Source organism: Pinus tabuliformis, chromosome 1_1, assembly GCF_031772625.1.
Source record: "Pinus tabuliformis cultivar Carrire ecotype Pingquan chromosome 1_1, CPIR1, whole genome shotgun sequence".
In the NCBI taxonomy this organism is placed as follows: domain Eukaryota; kingdom Viridiplantae; phylum Streptophyta; class Pinopsida; order Pinales; family Pinaceae; genus Pinus; species Pinus tabuliformis.
The window spans coordinates 847,886,516-847,907,184 of NC_142297.1; the positions used below are offsets into that span (position 1 = coordinate 847,886,516).

The 20,669-nt window shown below is 33.1% G+C and overlaps 2 pseudogenes; both read left to right on the forward strand.

The window, feature by feature from the left end:
• The first annotated feature begins 31 nt into the window (after positions 1–31).
• LOC149216921 (homeobox-leucine zipper protein ANTHOCYANINLESS 2-like) lies at positions 32–2,375 on the forward strand (annotated as a pseudogene).
• A 1,215-nt stretch (positions 2,376–3,590) lies between these two features.
• Positions 3,591–4,308, forward strand: LOC149216922 (histone H3.3-like; annotated as a pseudogene).
• Positions 4,309–20,669: the final 16,361 nt, after the last annotated feature.

The following is a 20,669-nucleotide window of genomic DNA, read 5'->3' on the forward strand; positions in this document are numbered from 1 at the left end:
AGCATGCACTCATCAGGTTACCTGTATTCCCATGTTTCTAATGGCGAACAGGTATAAGGAAATGTTACCCTCCATGATACCCAAGGCAGCCACAGTCGATGTAATATCGAGCGGAATGGGCGGGACAAGGAATGGTGCACTGCAACTGGTAAGCTTCTAGGATTATTGTGGGGTATTTTTTTTCTTTCAATTACCATTTTGTTTTACATTCTGATTACTAAGATGCAGTTTTCTGTGACTTGCAGATGTATGCAGAATTGCAAGTGCTTTCACCGTTGGTTCCTGCTCGAGAGCTTTACTTTCTACGATTCTGCAAATAGCACGCTGAGGGCGTATGGGTAGTGGTGGATGTATTTGTTGATGGCCTTCGAGATAATTCACCTGCAGGATTTATGAAATGCAGGAGGTTGCCTTCTGTTTGTTTGATTCAGGACATGCCCAACGGGTATTCCAAGGTTGTGCCCCAATCCTATATCGCTGATAATGGGGAATAGGAATTATCATGCGGGTACAGTAACCAGTTAATCTCAGATGTAATGTATATGTGTTTGATGAAATATCAGGTGACATGGGTAGAGCATGCGGAGTATGATGATCGTAAAGTGCACAGGCTTTACCATTCTCTGTTAAATTCCGAGATGGATTTTGGAGCACAGTGTTGGCTGGCATCTTTAAAACATCAGTGTGAGTGCCTTGCTATTCTCATAGCAACAGTGAACGTTTCAGCAAGAGATCCCATGGGTGAGAGCCACAGTGATGCCCTTTTCTTTTCTTTTTTATCGCACAGAGTACAGCCAGATGTAGAAATTTAGAAAATATATGAGGGCGGTTGTCTAATTTTTTTTTAGGTTCTTGATGATGGGTAAATTTAGGTTCTTGATGATGGGTGGAGTAGGCTTTTATGAGTGGAGTAAGCTTTTATGTTTTTTATGATAAGTGAAGTGTTTCTTAGCAATTTTAGCCAATCTAAGTTTTTACTAAATTTGAAAACACAATTGTTTTCCTAAAATTCATCTTACGACACTAATTATGAGGAATGCATTCATCTGCATAGCCATACCGACTCCCAATGGGCGTCGCAACATGTTGAGACTTGCGCAATGCATGACGGACAGTTTATGTGCTGGAGTGAGTGCGTCGACTGTACACACCTGGAATAATCTCTCTGGTAACATTGATGACGATGTTCGTGTTATGACAAGAAAGAGCGTTGATGACCCTGGAGAGCCACCTGGTGTCGTGCTGAGCGCGGCCACATCAGTGTGGCTTCCTGTTTCTCCGCAAAGATTATTTGATTTCTTGAGGGATGAGAGACTCAGAAGCGAGGTAAGGAATAACTGGACTCAATAATTCATAGCATGACATTGTTTTTTCTATTTCGTTTCATCCATAGCCGGTACTCTCTACTGACCACTTACATAAAAAACTGGAGCAGTGGGATATACTATCAAATGGAGGTCCAATGCAAGAAATGGCTCACATTCCGAAAGGACAAGATCCTGGCAACTGTGTTTCTCTTCTAAGAGCAAGCATATGTTCCTTTTCTTTTTCTTCGAAATGCTTCTTGGAGAATAATTCCTCTCATGAAACCCTAACTCTAACTATGAATGTTTTTGATTTTAGGCCATGAATTCCAACGAAAGCAGCAGCATGTTGATCTTGCAAGAGACTTGCACAGATGCATCGAGGTCTCTTGTAGTTTATGCTCCAGTGGACATCCCAGCCATGCATATGGTTATGAGTGGGGGTGATCCAGTTTATGTTGCCCTCTTACCCTCTGGCTTTGCCATTCTTCCAGACGGACCGGAATGCAGGCCCCTTGCACTAAACCCTACTGGAAAGGGCGTTGGAGTCAACAACCCGCGTGTGGGAGGATCGATTTTAACAGTTGCATTCCAGATATTAGTCAACAGCTTGCCAACAGCCAAACTCACAGTAGAATCAGTGGAGACAGTGAACAACCTCATATCCTGTACCGTGCATAAAATCAAGGTAGCTCTGCACTGTGAAGATGCTTGACATAAATCTCTCCCTCTTAATCCTCACTGTCTAGTTTTTTTGTGTCCCCATAAGCTTTTTTGTTTTTGTTTGGTCCATGCCAATCAATGTTTAACGTGCAAGGTAAGGGGAGTTGGCATTGGCACTGGGCAGTTATGAGGGGATCTCAACACCAATTTGCTCGCATTGAGCTGGGTGTTGATTTGTCCCTCACAGTAACAGCCACAACCACCTCCTCCTGCCTGCTTTCACCTTTGTCCTGGGATGGACAACAATGGGATTACTGAGATCACATGATATATGTAACTGAAAAAAAATCATGAAGGATGCGTAGTGGAGTCAAGAACGCACCACATATATCCTTGCCAAGTGGTAAACAAAACTGAAACTAGCCAGACAAAGCTTCTTTCCTTGGCAATGCAATTATCAAACAAACATGATGTTTGCACAAGCTTTACCACCATGCAAGGGTACTAGTTCGGGTATTGAATCCCCGCAAAATCTTAATCATTTGCTACTCTCATCTTTTAGTTAAACTCAATCATCCATTTATGTACATGATATGACATGACAGCATTGATATTATTTAGCTTAATTGTAGGTTTTGGATGATAGGCTTTTGCATTTTTGTTCACTTATCAGGGTAGGTATGTTGTGTCTTTTGCTTGTTTAAATTCAGTTTATAATTCATTTCCTTTGTGCATAAGTCTGTGCATTAATGTGGTGTAGCAAAGGTTAATGCCTGCAAGAATTGACAGTGTTAGTCAAGTTTTTCTGGTTTCCTACATAAAAATCAAGCAGGTTTTGTTTTGAAAGCCCTTTTTTTCAGTGCAATACAGAAATTTGGTACGGAGGTTTTAGCCTTTTAACTGCGTGCTATCAATTACATATTTGAATTCAAGCATAATAGTGAATGTGTCAAGAATGTTATATCATATAATACAAAACATTGACAATGATAATGAATATTTTCATGTTTTCATATAACATATCTGGAGTAAGATAACAACGTGATTGCTTTCTTTTGCTATAGTGCATTGAGCCTTATTGTTGAATGTGTCAAGCATTTCATTTTTCCGACTTCCAGTAATTTTGTTACTATCTAATGTAGTTCATCAAAAATTTTCGATAAGCACCATGTTGATTGGTAGCACCATGTTGATTGGTTTGCTTTGAAATAAATAGTGGCCCAGAAGGTGGCCCGACCTTTTATAAAAATTCAACAATTCCAACTTCATAAGTCTATATCAGATTGTTCTTGAATTAGTGAATTCTCTTGGTTTCCTAGGGTTTGTGGTTGTTCTTGGGTGAGGATCCATGTTTTATTTCCATTTTAGTTTGTCTCAGAGTATATGCTTTGATTTCCTATTTTCCTTGTTCTTCAAATTTGTTTTCGAGGGTTTAGTACGAGAAAATCTCCATTTTATTTAAGGTGGTGTCATCGTGATCGCATTGCCTAAAAGTGGTTTTTTTGAAAGAGATTGATAGTAATTTTTTATTGTGGTTTTGGATTTTCTGTTTTGATGTTTGGGCTTTGGTATTATGCTTTCGTTCTTGCTCTCTATGTTGTAGATCGCTCTTTTCCTTGAATCATGGCTCGTATGAAGCAGACAACGCGGAAATCTACCAGACGAAAGGCTCCGAGGAAGCAGCTCGCAACAAAGGTAACGACTTTCCTATACTTCTTCTGTTGCATCTTTGGTGGAGTTAATTGAGGTGTGTTGTTTTTATTGTGGCATTTTATTCTGAAGCTCCTTTTTTAAATTAGGCTGCTCGTAAATCTGCTCCCACGACCGGAGGTGTGAAGAAGCCTCATAGATATCGTCCCGGAATAGTTGCTCTTCGATATGTACACGCAGTTTAAATTTTCTTTGGATTCTATAGATATGTTTACAATGTTTTCTTTATAGTATATGTATCTTATTGCAAATTGTTTAATCGAGTATCAGAACAGCACGGAGTTGGCAATTCAGAAGCTGCCATTTCAAAGGCTTGTGAGGGAAATTTCCCAGGACTTCAAGGTAACTTGTCACCTTTCTTGTTAAAATGTTAGCTTAATTGGCGACCCATTTAAATGAATTGCTTGTACTCTATTCTGGCGGTGGTACTTGTCTAATTATTTTGTTTTATTGTGTTCAGACGGATCTGCGATTCCAGAGTCATGCTGTCTTGGCACTTTAGGAGGCTACAGAGGCCTATCTTGTCGGTCTGTTTGAAGATACTAACCTCTGCGCCATACATGTGAAGAGGGTGACCATCGTGCCGAAAGACATTCAACTTGCAAGGCGTATCCGTGGGGAAAGGGCCTAGGCCTGTTTTCACGGTGATGATTTGTAAAGGTCATATTTTTCTGGGGGAGAATTCTATAGCATGTACATATATTTGATGAAGGAAGCTTTTTGCATAAACGCATTGTAGATTTCAGGATTTTGTAATGTCGTATAATTTAAGTTTACATTGACTACAATGGATTTTGTGGATTTATGACTTCTAATTGAATGGGTTGACTCGAGCTAATTGTAGTTGCTTATTAATATGGAACTTTTTGCCATTCGAAGCCATGTTTTTTAAACCCATACTGCATGTTGATGCTTGTAAAGCTCTTCATTATTATATGGTATAATTATTGTTTATCAATGTTTTGGAACCCATACTGCTTGTTGATGCTTGTTAAGCTCTTCATTATTATACAGTATAACTACCATTTATCAATGTTGAAGTGCTATATGTGTCTTCACGTATAAATTTAATTTGTTTTCCGGTAGACAACATTCTTCGTGATTTATATTCTGCATTTTCTATTACTTTACATTGATAATATTCTGCACTTTCTATTACTTTTCACTGATAATCAACCGCAATACAAGATGTTGTATGACGATGTCTTTTATCAATGTTGAAGTGCTATATGTGTCTTCATGTATAAAACTAGTTGTTGAACAATAATTTATCCTGTCTGCCAAAGAGGGCTGCTTTATCTTGTCTGCAAGAGAGGGCTGTACATCTGCCAAAATTCTTCATAGTGGAACTTGTTTATATGTTTTTTAATAATTGACTTTGAAGTTTACAAATAGTTGGATGGATTTTATTTGCTAGGCTGAAGCAATTATTCTACAAATCCACTACGGTTGTGAGCAATGAGTATTTATAATTATGTTATTAAATATTTGGATGGATTTTCTCAGCAAGGCTGAATCTACCATTTTGTAATGCACAATAGTCTTGTGATGTGTTAGCAAAAATATGTTCTTGAATATTTGCATGGATTTTATCTGTCGGACTGAAGTGAGTGATTATGGAATGTTTAGTGGTTGTATCAATTTGTTCGGAAAATTTTGTTTTTGAATACTTGGGAAGAGATTAGTTTGCAATGCGCAGTAGTTGTGAGCAATATGTTTGCAAAAGTGTGAGTTGTTGCAATGCTTAGGTGGGAAGTTTCTTTTGGAAAATTGTTTTGCCATTGTTTTTGTGATGGTGCAGTTTTAGCTAGTATTCATTTTTATTCCTTGTGAAATTTTATTCATTCTTTCCATATGGCCCATTCATTGTCAGTTTGTTAAATTTTATTCATTCTTTCCATATGGCCAATTCATTGTCAGTTTGTTGTTGCCGTCTCGTCGTGGCCACACTCGGCGAGCCACAATGTGGCTAACTCATTATTGTCAATTTAGTGCATCTCGGCCACTTTGTCAATTTAATGATGACTTGAAGAAACTCTTCAAGTGTCATGTTTCGTTATCCAGTGTGAATTTTTATGTCTTCTTCCCATGTGGCCAAATCATTATCAATTTAATGCATCTCGGCCACCGTGTCAATTTACAACACATGTTGGTTGAAGAGTTTCACGGTTAACTGTGAATTTTTATGTCTTCTTCCCATGTGGCCAAATCATTGTCAATTTAGTGCATCTCGGCCACCGTGTCAGTTTACAACACATGTTGGTTGAAGAGTTTCACGGTTAACTGCTTAACACTCGGTTCTGATTTTTCATGAAACCCTCATTCCCAGTTTTCAGGAATCATTCATTTTCAGTTTTCCAACCAAATTACTTTTTAAATAAAAGAATGAAACACTCGTTCTCAAATAAAAATGTTCTCATGTAAAAGATAGAAATACTCGTTCTCAGTGCTCTACCCAAATTTGAAGGGTTACCAACAACTTTGAAGGTTTTAACGCAATAGCATTTTTAATGCTCAATTTGAGGGGTTTGGTTTTTTCTGGGTACTACAATTTTTTCTGAATAATGGAAATTTCCAGCTTATTTGCTTATATCAAACATTTGTGTAGGGTTTCAACCAATTAACATTTCATTTAGTATGTATTTACAAATCAATGATTTTGGGATCAAATCCCAGAAAACAATTCTATATATGCTCTTCAAATTCCTTCAAGCTTTTGAAAGTACAACCAATGAATTATCAAATTTTACTATAATAAAAAACAATTAAAAAGCCTTTAGCCATCCCAAATTGTTCATCCTTTAGGCTTGAACCAACATCTCTTCTAGAAAAATTCAACAATTCCAATTTAATAATCCTATCGACCTATCTTTGTACCTTTTGGGACAATTGCTAGTATAATTTTATTTAATAACTTCAAAATATGTGGATATTCTACAAATAATCAAAACCTCCGTAACTTTTTCAAATATATTCTCAAATATATTCCACACTCTTACGTAACATATATACTTGCAATATATTAACTTATCTTATATATTTTGATACAATTACAATATGCTTATCCTATATTTTATCTTACAATATCTTATATATTTGTATATACTTACAATATATCTTTTTTATTTGAACAATACTTCAAACTTAAGGTTGGTTATTTAGATAAATAGATATTTTATTTTACCATATTTTATATATTTTTATATACTTATAATATATCTTTTTAATTTGAACAATACTTCAAACTTGTGAGTGGGTGGGTCGGATTTTGGTTATTAATTTTATAATGGTTATAATGTTGTTATAAATATTTATTTAATATATATTTTTAAATAATTTTTTTAATCTATTTTTATTTTTATTTTTATTTTATTGGGAGAGAATTAAGTTTTTTTTTCTTTCTACATAACAATATTTGCAAAATTATAAATAATAAAAAATAAAAAGAAAATCAAAATATTATAATTTAAAAGTAATTAAAAGTCAACAAAAAAAATTATAACTAATCAAGAAAAATTACGTAATGTTATGGTATATTTTTACAGCATTATATTGATTAATGTGTGAGGTCCAACTAAGGCTTCGTACTAGTGAAAACCTCTTAATTGTTCAGTCATTTATCCCTATCAATTTTTTTTTGAAGGAAAACATATAACAAAAGATGAATCTCTTTAAACCTAAATCCTTAGTGCATGCTTTTAGTATGGAAAGGAAAGTTGAAAGTATAAATATGGCTACTAGAAGAGTGGTCATTAGAAATTATAGAGAATTTCATGCTCCCTCTACTAACCTTGCTTAACTAACAAGGTTGACAAGTCAACAAATGGATTAAAGAAGAGAAAATGGAATTTGATTGAATTATAATAATAAGTATAGTAAGGGGTGTAAATATGGTGAGAAAAAAACATTCTACGTAGACTTTGAAGAGAAATAAGATAAAGAATTAGAACAGTCAAAACATCTAAAGCTAGAAGAAACCACTCCAAATATATGGTGTCATTCATTGATTAACATTAGTATTCCACAAGCCTTCAAGAGAAAATCATATATCAAAAGGATAAAAGGAAAAAGTGTTGATTGATTTAAGTAGTACTTCTAACATCATAAAGTACAAATTGGAAAAACTTTTTAACTTCTTTGTATTTCCATTACCAAAATTTCAATTAATGATTATAGATGAATGTACCATATATTGTCTAGGGAAGTTCCAAAGTATTAAGCTAAATATGGGGGAGTTTGTATTATATAGTTCGACAATAATCCAAATTGGCAGTGTTTATGTTGGATTAGGGATCCAATTGTTACAACCATTGGGAAGAATGGCCAATAATTTTCAAGATCTTTTCTTGAGATATTTTGAGCCTAAAGGTATATAAGGGAAACCATCGAAAGTGATAAGCTCTAATAGCATTACAAAATTACTTAAGAAGGGATACTATGGTGTAATTGCACAATTGTGTTCATTAAATGTTCAAGCATCTACATCCTCTACTCCATTGGATCTCCAAAACGTTTTTGACAATCATTACAAGGAACTTTGAGAGATGCTTAAGGGTCGTCTAGTTACTCAATACCATGGCCATTCTATTCTTTTACAACCTAGAAATGTAGGTCCACCTTACATTAGGCTTTGTAGGTATCCATATGCATAGTGAGATTAAGCATATGGTTCAAGAAATGTTAGAGTTGGAATCATTCAACCTTCCTAAGTATATTTCTCCTCATGCATCATGATGCTTATAAAGAATGATGGTTCATGGTGTACATGTGTAGACTACGGATAGCTAAAAAAAATGAAAATCCAAGATAAGCCTTGTATTCCTATCACCGATGATTTATTAGATGATTTCTTGGAGAAATTTTATTTGATAAATTATGCCTTTGTTTAGATATCATCAAATTAGAATGATGCAAGGACATTTCCAAAATATCCTTTAGAACACATGAAGGTCATTTTGATCTTTTGATTATGGCATTAGAACTTACTAATTCACCTTCAACAATTGAAAGCTTGATGAGTTATATTTTCAAGCCCTTTCTCATATAATTTGTGTTAGTATACTTTTTTGACATACTAATCTACAACAAATATTGGGATGAACAATTGTGTTCATTAAATGTTCAAGCATATACATCCTCTACTCCATTGCATCTCCAAAATGTTTTTGAAAATCATTACAAGGCACTTTGAGAGATGCTTAAGGGTCGTCTAGTTACTCAATACCATGGCCATTCTATTCTTTTACAACTTAGAAATGTGGGTCCACTTTACATTAGTCTTTGTACGTATCCATATGCATAGTGAGATTAAGCATATGGTTCAAGAGATGTTAGAGGTTGGAATCATTCAACCTTCCTAAGTATATTTCTCCTCATGCATCATGATGCTTATAAAGAACGATGGTTCATGGTGTACATGTGTGGACTACAGATAGCTAAACAAAGTGACAATCCAAGATAAGCTTTGTATTCTTATCACTGATGATTTATTAGATGATTTCTTGGAGAAATTTTATTTGATAAATTATGCCTTTGTTTAGATATCATCAAATTAGAATGATCCAAGGACATTTCCAAAATATTCTTTAGAACACATAAAGGTCATTTTTATCCTTTGATTATGGCATTAGAACTTACTAATTCACCTTCAACAATTGAAATCTTAATGAGTTATATTTTCAAGCCCTTTCTCATATAATTTGTGTTAGTATACTTTTTTGACATACTAATGTACAACAAATATTGGGATGAACATTTACAACCTGATGATAGGTGGTAATCCTATTGGAAGAGAAACAACCATATGCAAATCCTTACAAGTGTGCCTTTGGGGGTTCAACAAGTGGAGTACTTGGGTCATATTATATCTCATGAGGATTTCAAAGTAGACCTTGAAAAAATTAAAGTTATTATGGAATGGCCAATCCTAAAAGCCTTGATGAAATTCATATGAATTTTAGGATTTACAAGCTATTATCACAAGTATGTCAAGAATAATGGTCAAACAGAAACACTCTAACAACATTATTAAAGAATAAAACTTATTCCACGAAGCTTTAAAGAAAATGTGAAAAAATTTGTGGATAAATGTGTAGTTATCCTATAGAATAAGGGAGAGACAACCAATACCCTAGGTCCAGTATAACCATTAGCCATACTAATCTAGTGTTGGCAAGAAGTTTCAGTGGACTTTATTACATGTTTACCTAAACCTAAAGAAAATATTGTCATTATGGTAGTTGTGGATTGATTGAAGAAAGTAAACATATATTATTCCTCTTTCTCATCCTTTTAAAGAAAGTATAGTGGAAAAAGCATTCATGGAAAAAGTGGAAAACTACATGGAATCCCAAATATTACTGTAAGTGATAGAGATCCAATTTTAACTAGAATTTTATGAACTAATTTTTTGTTTTTTGGTACCCAATTGGACCACATCTCATCTTACCATCCTCAATTTTATGGGAAAAATGAGTTTGTGAATAAATTTGAGAAGTATTTCTCCATTGATTTACATTCTATAAACATACACAATGGGTCAAGTTGTTTCCATTGGCATAATGGTGATACATCAAATCCTTCTATACTTCATAAAAAATGTCTCCATTTATGGCACTTTATGGATATCATCCTCTATCCATCTCATCACCCATGAAAAGGATTGCAAAGGTTCAAGTAGTGGAGGAACACATAGGAAAAAAATAAGAAGTTCCCAATATATTGAAGGACAACTTGGTTATAATACAAAATAAGATGAAGTAAGAAGCAGATCAACATCATAATGAAGGAGAATTTGAAGAAGGTAACTGAGTATTTTTTAGACTACAACCATATATATAGATGTCTCTCAAGGAACAAAAGAATGAAAATCAATTAGCATTGGTATATTATGCCACATATAAGGTGTTGCAAAGGATTATACGTGTCTCTTATAAATTGGAGTCACCTCGATCTTTAGATGTACATATAGTCTTCCATGTTTATTTCTTAAAGAAGCTAACCACTCAAAAAATCCTAACCCAACATATTTAGCTAGAGATTAGTGAAGAAGGAAAATCATAATGGAAGTAGAAACAGTCCATGAAATAAGTAGTAAACAAAAATCTACATGGATTCCAAAATATTTTTGTAAGTGACAGAGATCCAATTTTCACTATAAATTTATGAACTAATTTTTTCTTTTTTGGGTACTCAATTGGACCACATCTCATCTTACCATGCTTAATTTTATGGGAAAACTAAGTTTGTGAATAAATGTTGAGGAGTATTTCTCTATTGATTTGCATTCTATAAATAAACATAATGGGTCAAGTGGCTTCCCTTGGTAGAATCATGGTACAACACATCCTTCCATACTTTATCAAAAATATCACGATTATGGCGCTTTATGGATATCGTCCTCCATCCATCAAATCACCCATGAAAAGGACTGCAAGGTTGAAGTAATAGAGGACCACATAGGGAATCGACAAAAAATTCTCAAACTTTTGAAGGACAACTCGGTTACAAAAGAAAATATTAATAGAGGACCACATAGGGAATCGACAAAAAATTCTCAAACTTTTGAAGGACAACTCGGTTACAAAAAAAAATATTACGAATCAACAAGCATATCAACATCATAATGAAAGAGAATTTGAAGAAGGGAATTGGGTATTTTTGAGACTACAACCATATAAATATATGTCCTTCAAGCAACAAAAGTAGGACAATTAATTAGCACCAGTAAATTTGCCCCATATAAGGTGTTTCAAAGGATTCAAAGTATGGGTTATAAACTGATGTCACCTCCATCTTTAGATGTACATATATCCTTCCATGTTTGTTTTTTGAAGCTAATATGTGACAAAATATCAACCCAAACTATTTTACCATAAATTAGTGAAGAAGGGAAATCATACTATAACTAGAAAAATCCATGAAATAAGGATTAGACATCTAAGAAATCAAGCAATCATTGAGTACCTCATCAAATAGAAGAACCTACTATTGGGATAGGTGACATAGGAGGATTAGTTATTCATGCAAAAGCACTTGCAATTAATCAATTGTTGAGGAAAATATTTGTTTGAAGGGGAGGGGCATGTTAAGTTCTATACAAGCCCATGATAATTGTAAAAACCCTTATTAATCCCTTCATATTGAATTACCAAATTTCTATTGTTATATTATTATATAAGCTAAAACCTTTCATTTTCATTGTACATTTTTATCATAACTCTACCCTTCATCTCCTATTTATATAAAATAAGCATACCTAGCCTTATAGTATTATGCATTGTAAGAATTGTATATAGTTCATAGCATTCCAGGTTGGATATAAAGTTAAAACATGTTGATGAAATTCTTTAGTGCCATGACTATTTTTTGTATTGTATTCTTTTGTATAACATAACATACAAAAATGCCATTTTGATGTTTATAGAAAGAAAATAATATATAACAAATATTACAAAGCACAGAAAAAGAAAAAATTTAAATACAATATTATAGATATACAAAATCAAGATGATTCATAAAATTATTAAAAAAATTCAATCCAACAAATTTTATAATAACAAAATTTTAAATAACAAATTCATAAATTCAAATTACAAAACAATAACAGATTCCTAGTAAATTAAATCACTAAAAATAAACAATACAATAATTAATTATACTTGCATTGACTTGGTAAATAAATTTCCACAAACAAAAACATCAACCTAGAAATTATGACATAATAGCAATAATTAATATAACAGAGAAATAACATTAACACTGTAAACAAGTTTGTTATAAACAATATTTTTATAAATTCTTTCCACAAAAAATAATGTATATATATGGTAAATAAGGTAGATAGAAATCAAAACACTTTGTGGAAAAAATAAAAACAATAATTGTTTATCCCGTGTATTTATAATAAAAAATATTTCTTCACCCATTACTAGCAATCGATAATGTGTTTTCTATGATGGAAGCATCTAAAAAAGCTTAGGGTATCTCAGTGAGAGAAACACTAACAAATATTAGGGATTTCTATCTGAAACGTGAGATTGATTTTCTTGGCCTCCGCATCTTTCTCTATCTTGCACGCAGCCATAGACTGAGTCCTCCCCCTCTACTCGTCGACAGATATAAAATTCATGTAATCTACATGAATAAACTTCAAGCTTGGATGAGTTCGGCGAATGAATCAACATGAATAATATTGCATGTAATATCTGGTTCGATTTTAGGAGTATGAAAAACCACAATTGACATCCTAGACCTGTGACCATTTGTCACTACTTGATGTTCTATGCTCTTGCATCTTCCGTTTGTTATAATCCTTAAAACCAATTACTAAGTAAAGGCGTTCTCTAACGGAGTTACAATTTTGGGCAGATAGCAATTCTTTTGTTGGATTTCGGGAAAAAATTAAGAAATTCCTTTATAGGAATGTTCAAATCATTTTTTAATGATGAAAATAGATTTCACACTATCAAAAATCCTGAAACTTCATTACTATAATTCAGATTTTCAAAAATTTCTTCTTCATTTTCTCAAAATAATAATGATCACCCATTTAAACTACCCACTAGTAAAAATTTCTCCCACAAAGGAAGGCAGGGTAATTAACCTGTAAGGATCATATGTTTACCTCTATCAAGTTTCCAACATTAATAAGCAGACCAGGTGGAATTTGTTGTATAGCTATCTATTGGTCATCCTTAGACATTTAATCCCAATGCTTCATCATCCTGCAATAATAGTGTAATGCCCGTCATGTCGTCATGTCAAAAAGCACACGATCTATTTATTTATAGAACTAAGCCTAGGCCTTGAGAAAAATGTAGATTGAAGCTAGATCTTGCCAAAGCATATGAAAACTTTGAACAAATGCAGATTAAAGTTAGATCTTGCTAAAAAGAACATAATCCTATTAAAGAAAACCTTAATTAATATCAGTATGAATATTTTTTTCATGCAAATATCCTTTAATATGAAACAATACTTTAATCAAATTAACAACAAATCATTGTAAATATCATGATTTTCTTTAAGTAATAATTACTAATAAACTTTCACTAACATCAATAATACTCATCATCATTATCCACTCACAACTAATATGTAATAAATTTTATAGACTTTAAAAATAAATAAAATATTAATTTTCAAAATATCAGAACCAACACCATATTCACAAACATATGATCAAATCCAACCCTACCGAAGAAAAAGAATTGTTTAACCATAGCTGAACAAATCCATATGAAGCAATAACCCACTATCACTACCCAAAAAAAATGTCTAACCATAGGTAGACAGATCTATATCAAGCAACAGTGAACTATTAACTCCATGTTTCATGCACATTAATACTGAAATCTGCAATCAATATAATTAAACTCAAAAGCTGAAAATACAATGATTTACAACCTGACTGTCTATTCGGTCCATAATAAGAGGGGAAAAGGAATTAATCAAATAATACATGGAAGAAGCACCATTGTCCTCAAGCCTAGTGGGCAATCTTCTTAATCTGTTGTTCTGTCTGCAATCCTTCTAAAAGCTTGGCCATGTCAGTGATGGGATGTCCAGCTGATGATCAGACATGGGACAGGCAAAGAAAGATGAAGGATTGCAGAGAGAACAAAAGATTATCGAAGTTGATATTTGCGTTTCTTCGTCTCTTGTGATATATCTTTCTGGTATTGTTTCCTTATGCTTCTTCCTGAATAATGAAACCCTAACGACTATAAGAAAATAGTTAGCTCCGTCAGGTCTCTTGCGAGCACTTTCATAAACCGAAGGCTTTGTTACAAACGCTCGCGGAACAAATAAATTCAGATGAACTAAATGAAACTAAAGCTCAGCAATATTGATTGAATGGCGAAACTGTCAATTTTATGGACACATTTATAAGATCATAGGAACTCAATAAGGGATGAAACTCGTTAATGTCCGGGAATTTACATATGAAGAAAAAAATTGAAGAAAGTCTTATTACTATTCATTGATCGTCTGCCAGGCTGTTTTCTCATTGGATAGTGAAATGCCAGTCCCTAATATTTGACAATATATGATGGAGAGTCTATTATTGTTTCTTTTCCCTCTTGACCGCCTCCCAATGATAATTACGTTTTAAAGTTGTGTCCTGTCATCTACTATTATCTTTGCTGTGTTTTTCAAAATTGTCGGCAAGTTAATGTTAATTAAATGTAAATTACTTTTTAAAAGAAATAAATAAGATATATTTGAGTAGGTTAATAATAAAATTTGATTTGACATTAATAAATTATTTTGTATTATTAGGAAGTTCAATTTCTTTAATAACAAGGTGGTATAGTTAGCATTTATTGAACTTTGAAAAGTGTGAATCAGCTCTCATATTTGAACAATGGCTACAAATTAGAGAAGGGAATTGAAATATGTTATATAATTTATTGGTAAGGTTATTAAAATTAATTTTTCTTCTTATTTTTGATAACTATATTTAAAATCTTGTTAGCAAGTAATCACAATTTTCCTTGACAATTTCTTGCTAGAGTTTTGCATAAAATTTATTTCCATTACTTTCCAAGAAAAATTGTACCCTCCTTAGACTAATCTCTTTAAAATTATTATGAGCAATATGCACAAATACATATTATAACTTGGAGTTGAATATGAAAAGTCATGTAGATGGACTTAAGAAAATACACATGACAATTCTATAGCCTAGATATAATGGAAGGTTATGGGCATTTATATCTGAAATAGAAAAGGAACTATATAATTGGTTCCCAAAGGTGTTCCATGATATAATGGAAGGTTGTCAACAATAATGGAGGTCCTCGTCATTTATGTTCGAAATATAAAAATAATTATATAGTTGCTTCACCAAGGTGGCCCAGACTTACAAAACCCAACATTGTGATAAAAAAATATCCCATGGTTAAAGGTAATTAGTACCCTAGCTTTTTTTCTTCAAGATCCAATTTCTTTTGTTTCTTGTTAATAGTTGCCACAAAAGTTATACATATATACTAGAACCATAATTTACCATCAATTATCAAATACTATTTAATGGCCACATTCTATACTTCTAATAGTCTAAATGATAGTAGGAAACTATTAGACCACAAGGTTGAATGGCAGTTATAAGTAGTCTTCTTATATTTTTCCTCTTTTTAAAATTTGTTGTTAAGCATTAGTGGAAGAGTAGTAAACAATGATCGGAGCACAAGGCTAAATGGTAGTTATAAGCAATCTTATATTTTTCCTTTTTTAAAATTTGTTGTTAAAAAGCCTTTTCATAATATTTGGTTTGACTCAGTTCATAAATGTTTCCTATAAGGCTCCGCTTGATGTATAAGCCCAGTTTGGAAGAGTAGTAAACAATGATCGGAGCACAAGGCTAAATGGTAGTTATAATCAATCTTATATTTTTCCTTTTTTAAAATTTGTTGTTAAAAAGCCTTTTCATAATATTTGGTTTGACTCAGTTCATAAATGTTTCCTATAAGGCTCCGGTTGATGTATAAGCCCAGTTGTACTATAGAAAGACATAATTGAGACTGTGAGGGAAGGAAGTAGAATTCAGAAACATGACCGGAAAAGGAATTTCATGGTTTGGGGCCGAAAACATGCATTAGTTAATGTTTAATAAGAAGATAAATAATGAAAATTATGGATAATATATCATTAATATTATTAATGTGAAATGGATTTTATATTATTAATTCTAAATGTAATTTTTAAAATATTATAAATATAATAATATGTCAAAAAGTATTAACTACTACTATTTATGGTAATAGATCACGTGAATGAAAGTTTCAGTTCATAACTATAGAATAATTAGTTTAATATTGGCATATTAAAGCTTTAGTGGATTGGTTCCATTCTCTATGTAAAAGGGAAGATGAAATCATTAAAGAATTTGTATTCGTTTTTTTCCTTCAAATCTGGTTTAAGTTTTTGTTTTTTTCCTTGCATGCTTGTGAAATTTCCCAAGTAGGCTTTCCAACCTATTTATTATCTCCTTGTACTCAAGGATGGTTGGTGAACCTATCCATGGTTTTGAGAATGATTTTGGGCATGATGGTTATTTTCACATGGTATTTTGTAGATTCAGTGAAGAGAACTATGATTATGTTCTAATCTAGGGTTATGGTATATTTTTTCCATTTTTTAAGAAGTAATTTCTATATACAATAAAAACCTACAAACCTACATTAAATACCCTTTGTTACAATACCATGAACCACCATATATCTATATGATATGATATTAAATTAATTTAATTTAATATAAATTAAATTTGATATTTGATATTTATCTCTCAATTAATTAAAACGGCATAATTAATTTAAAAATGCTTCATCTATAACTATTACTAAAAATACTGACATATTCTTAAAAAAAAAAAAAAAAAAAAACTTCATCATGTGGGCAAACGAGATACCAATGCCATTAAACTAAAAGTAAGTTCAATACAAATGTAATGCATGTGATCGGTACATAATAAAGATGATAATGACGTGGCCTCTCAATTGAGCGTATCGTTCAGTAGAAAATGTAATGCATGTGATCGATACATAATAAAGATGGTAATGATGTTGTCTCTCAATTGAGCGTATCGTGGAGTCGAAAGTTTATAGGATACATGTCGCGACTTACTAACTAAGTTTAAAAAAACAAGAAATCACATTCTTTCGGGTGTACGCATGACATCATCAATCACTATAGAGGCACATGGAGCAATCTCTACACATGCCATGGAATGAACATAGCCTAAACAACATTTGTTGCGACTGTGGGAGCGAATTAGAGTGATCATTGCAGTTTTCATTTATTGTTGATTGCAGTTTTCATTTGTTGTGTTCGACACGGTGATCCCTTCCGATGTATAAGAGAATGAATACATTAAAAGAGTATAAATGAAAAATCATTACTCAATAAGCAGAGGAGCTGGTTGGTACAAGGTTGCAGTATGCAATAGCTGAAGGAGCTTGTAAGTACTAGGTTAGAGTCAGCAGTACGAGCTTATGCTGATTGAGGGGTAATTATAGTTAAAGGAGTTGTTTTTAGTGTAATTTGTGTAGAAAAAATAATTTTTGTTATTTAACCTAGTTTTTTGAGTATATATATGTGCATGTTCGATTGAGGAGAAGAAAATTTGTGTTCAGACCTGCTGTTCAATAATCTTCGAATCGATTTTGAAGTAAGTCTTATTCTGCTTGAGTTCCCCTATTTTGGTATCAAAGCCCTGTTCAGGTCCTAATTCTATAAACTACAGACAGAGCCTAAAACTAGCTAGGAAGCCTTCGAAAAGCTTTTGTTTTACAATTGCTAAGTAGATAAAAGCTGCTTTATTCAATCTCTGGTCTAGTTTATAAAGATGTCAAAATTTTTAAGATCATTCTCCAATATAGATAGAAAAATTGTTACTGAAGTAGATTCTCATTCTGTTGAAAATGATCTTAGTGACCATGAAATAGTTGAAGATCCCGAGAACTAGAACCCACCTGTGTTGAGTTCTAAAGAAATCTATCAGGTTCCATCTTTGTTTAGTCTGTCAAAAAAGAGTTATCTGAAAGAGGTTGAATTGAAACTTAAGATTTCTGGTCCTTCTGTATAGATTGTTGGTTTGAGTTTGTTTCCTGAAGAAGAGATTAAAAAGTTTAAAAAATATGTCTCAGAGAAAAAGTTTGCTTATTTACATTTTGGAGGGATAAGGATAGGATTAGCTCCACTATTTCACCATGGCCTTAATACTCCATGTATATCTGAGGTGTTTGACACCTGACATCAAAACTATGACCATGCTCGTATCGGAACAATATTAGGAAATCTATCTTCTGGTTGTCAACATGGTACCATTTTCCCCGATTATTCTATCAGTCTATCTGATCCCCATCTAAAAGACTGTTGGAAATTATTAGTTGGTGTCCAAGGTCTTGAAATGGTAGAAGATAGTGAATTCCTTTCTGTGTTAGTCCAAACATCTTTCCAGCTTACAAATATTGTTCATCCCAAGCTAAAGCAACCTGTGCTAAAAGATTGTGTCACCGTTGGAGTCAGTAATGCTCAAGTAGAAGGAGTCTTGTGCTAAAAGATTGTGTCACTGTTGGAGTCAGTAATGCTCAAGTAGAAGGAGTCCCTTATGATAAAGAATCTCTTCCTAATGACTGGTATATTCAGTACAAATATTTGGCATCAACAGACACTCCAAGAAACAGAATAAAAAGAATGTTCGTAAGTTATGGTCGTGTTCGTATATTTCCCGATCGATCTTCAATACCTTAGCCAATTTTTATGCCCAAAAAACATGTTTTACCAGCCATCTCTGACACTAGGCAACCATCGACTAGCGGTCACAAATCTGTGTCAAGAAATGTATATAGCCATCCATCCAAAGATTCCATTGTATCAATTCCATTAGACCAGTTGTATATTGTATAAGAAAAGCCATTTCTTGTTGTAAATAAGATGTTTAGAACCTATGTATCTAATTTCTCTCCTATAAAAGAATTTCAATATGCAAATCACAAATATGTCAAAGGTGGAAAATGGCCACCAAAGACAAAGTTTTGTACTTCTTCATCCCAATCTAGATAACCACCTACCAGAGCTGAGTGTGCACCACTTCTTGAACATAATTCCCAAAGTCCTACTAATCTTGATGAAGTCCATTAGATAGGAAACTATCTTACCACTTGGCATGCACATGCAGAAGATGTCCTTGATGATTTGGGTAAGCAGTCAAAACTAATTAATGTAAATCTTAGATTACTCTATGAAGAACAACAGTTTGAGAAATCTGCAAAAGAGGAGAGAAGAAGAAGAAGACAAAAGAAAAAAGCTTAATAAATCCAAAAGTTTACCTTTGATATGAGCACTCCCAACTATTGGGATAGAGAAGAAGAGGATGAAGATATAGAAGGAGCCTTTACTGACACTAGTGCAGAAGGGTCAACTTCAAAACCTTCTAGTAAGTTGACTAGTGTAAAGAGGGAAGCCTATAAAGCTAATAAACAATTTTCTTCAAAGAAAGAAATCATGACTCTAGATCAGGCAACCTCTAAATTTCCTTCTTTTATCTTACCCTCTATAAACAACCAAAATAAAGCTCATGTCTTGAAAGAAGTTCCCAAATACCCACGTATTGAAGAAGATTTATATGCTGCAAATACAAGTGGGTATATTCTTGATTTGGATAATTCATCCAATCCTGAAGAATCAATCAGGATATGGATTGGTGCTCTGTATCAAATGCAGGTCACCACCAAATTAGATAATTTTTCTATTATGGTCCTAGCAGAGAAAAGAATGGCTGGAATTGTATATGATTGGTGGATAGGACCATTTGATGAAGAACGAAGAGCTGTCATGGAAGCAGGACTGGCCACTCTAGAACTTTTATTGAAAACTCAATTTGTACCTGAGCCAGTAGATGAGAAAAAACAGTTGCTCACAGACTTAAGCCGTATGGAATTGAAAGATTTGAAGTATCTTGATCAATTTGGTAAATATTTTATGGCAAAAGTCTTCAAAGCAAATCTTTCCAATGACATTGCTCAAAAAATTTCATTTTTATCTAAGCTTCCAGGTAATTTAGGAGATCTCATCATGAAAGATCTTGATGTCCAGAACAAACGAATAGATCAAATCTATTGGGTTGATCTTCTCTTTATATGTATAGAAAAGGTTAAATATTTGTGCTGGAAAAAGAGAGCACATGATATTACACCTAGTTCAAAGGTCTGCAAAACAATGCTACCCTGGACGCCCTTCAAAAAGAAGAAGAAATCAAAGAGATATGGAAAATTTAGACCCAAAAGAGTCTCCAACCCCCGGAAGCCTTTCCAAAAATTTAAATTTTTAAAAAAGAGAAAGAATCCTAGAAACAACAATTGTTGTTTCATCTGCAAGCAGGAAGGCCACTTTGCTAGAAAATGTCCTAACAATTCCTCCTCAAAGCTAAAAGCCTGTGTCGATATAGAGGAATTTCAAGAAGATTGGTCTTTAAATGCTTCA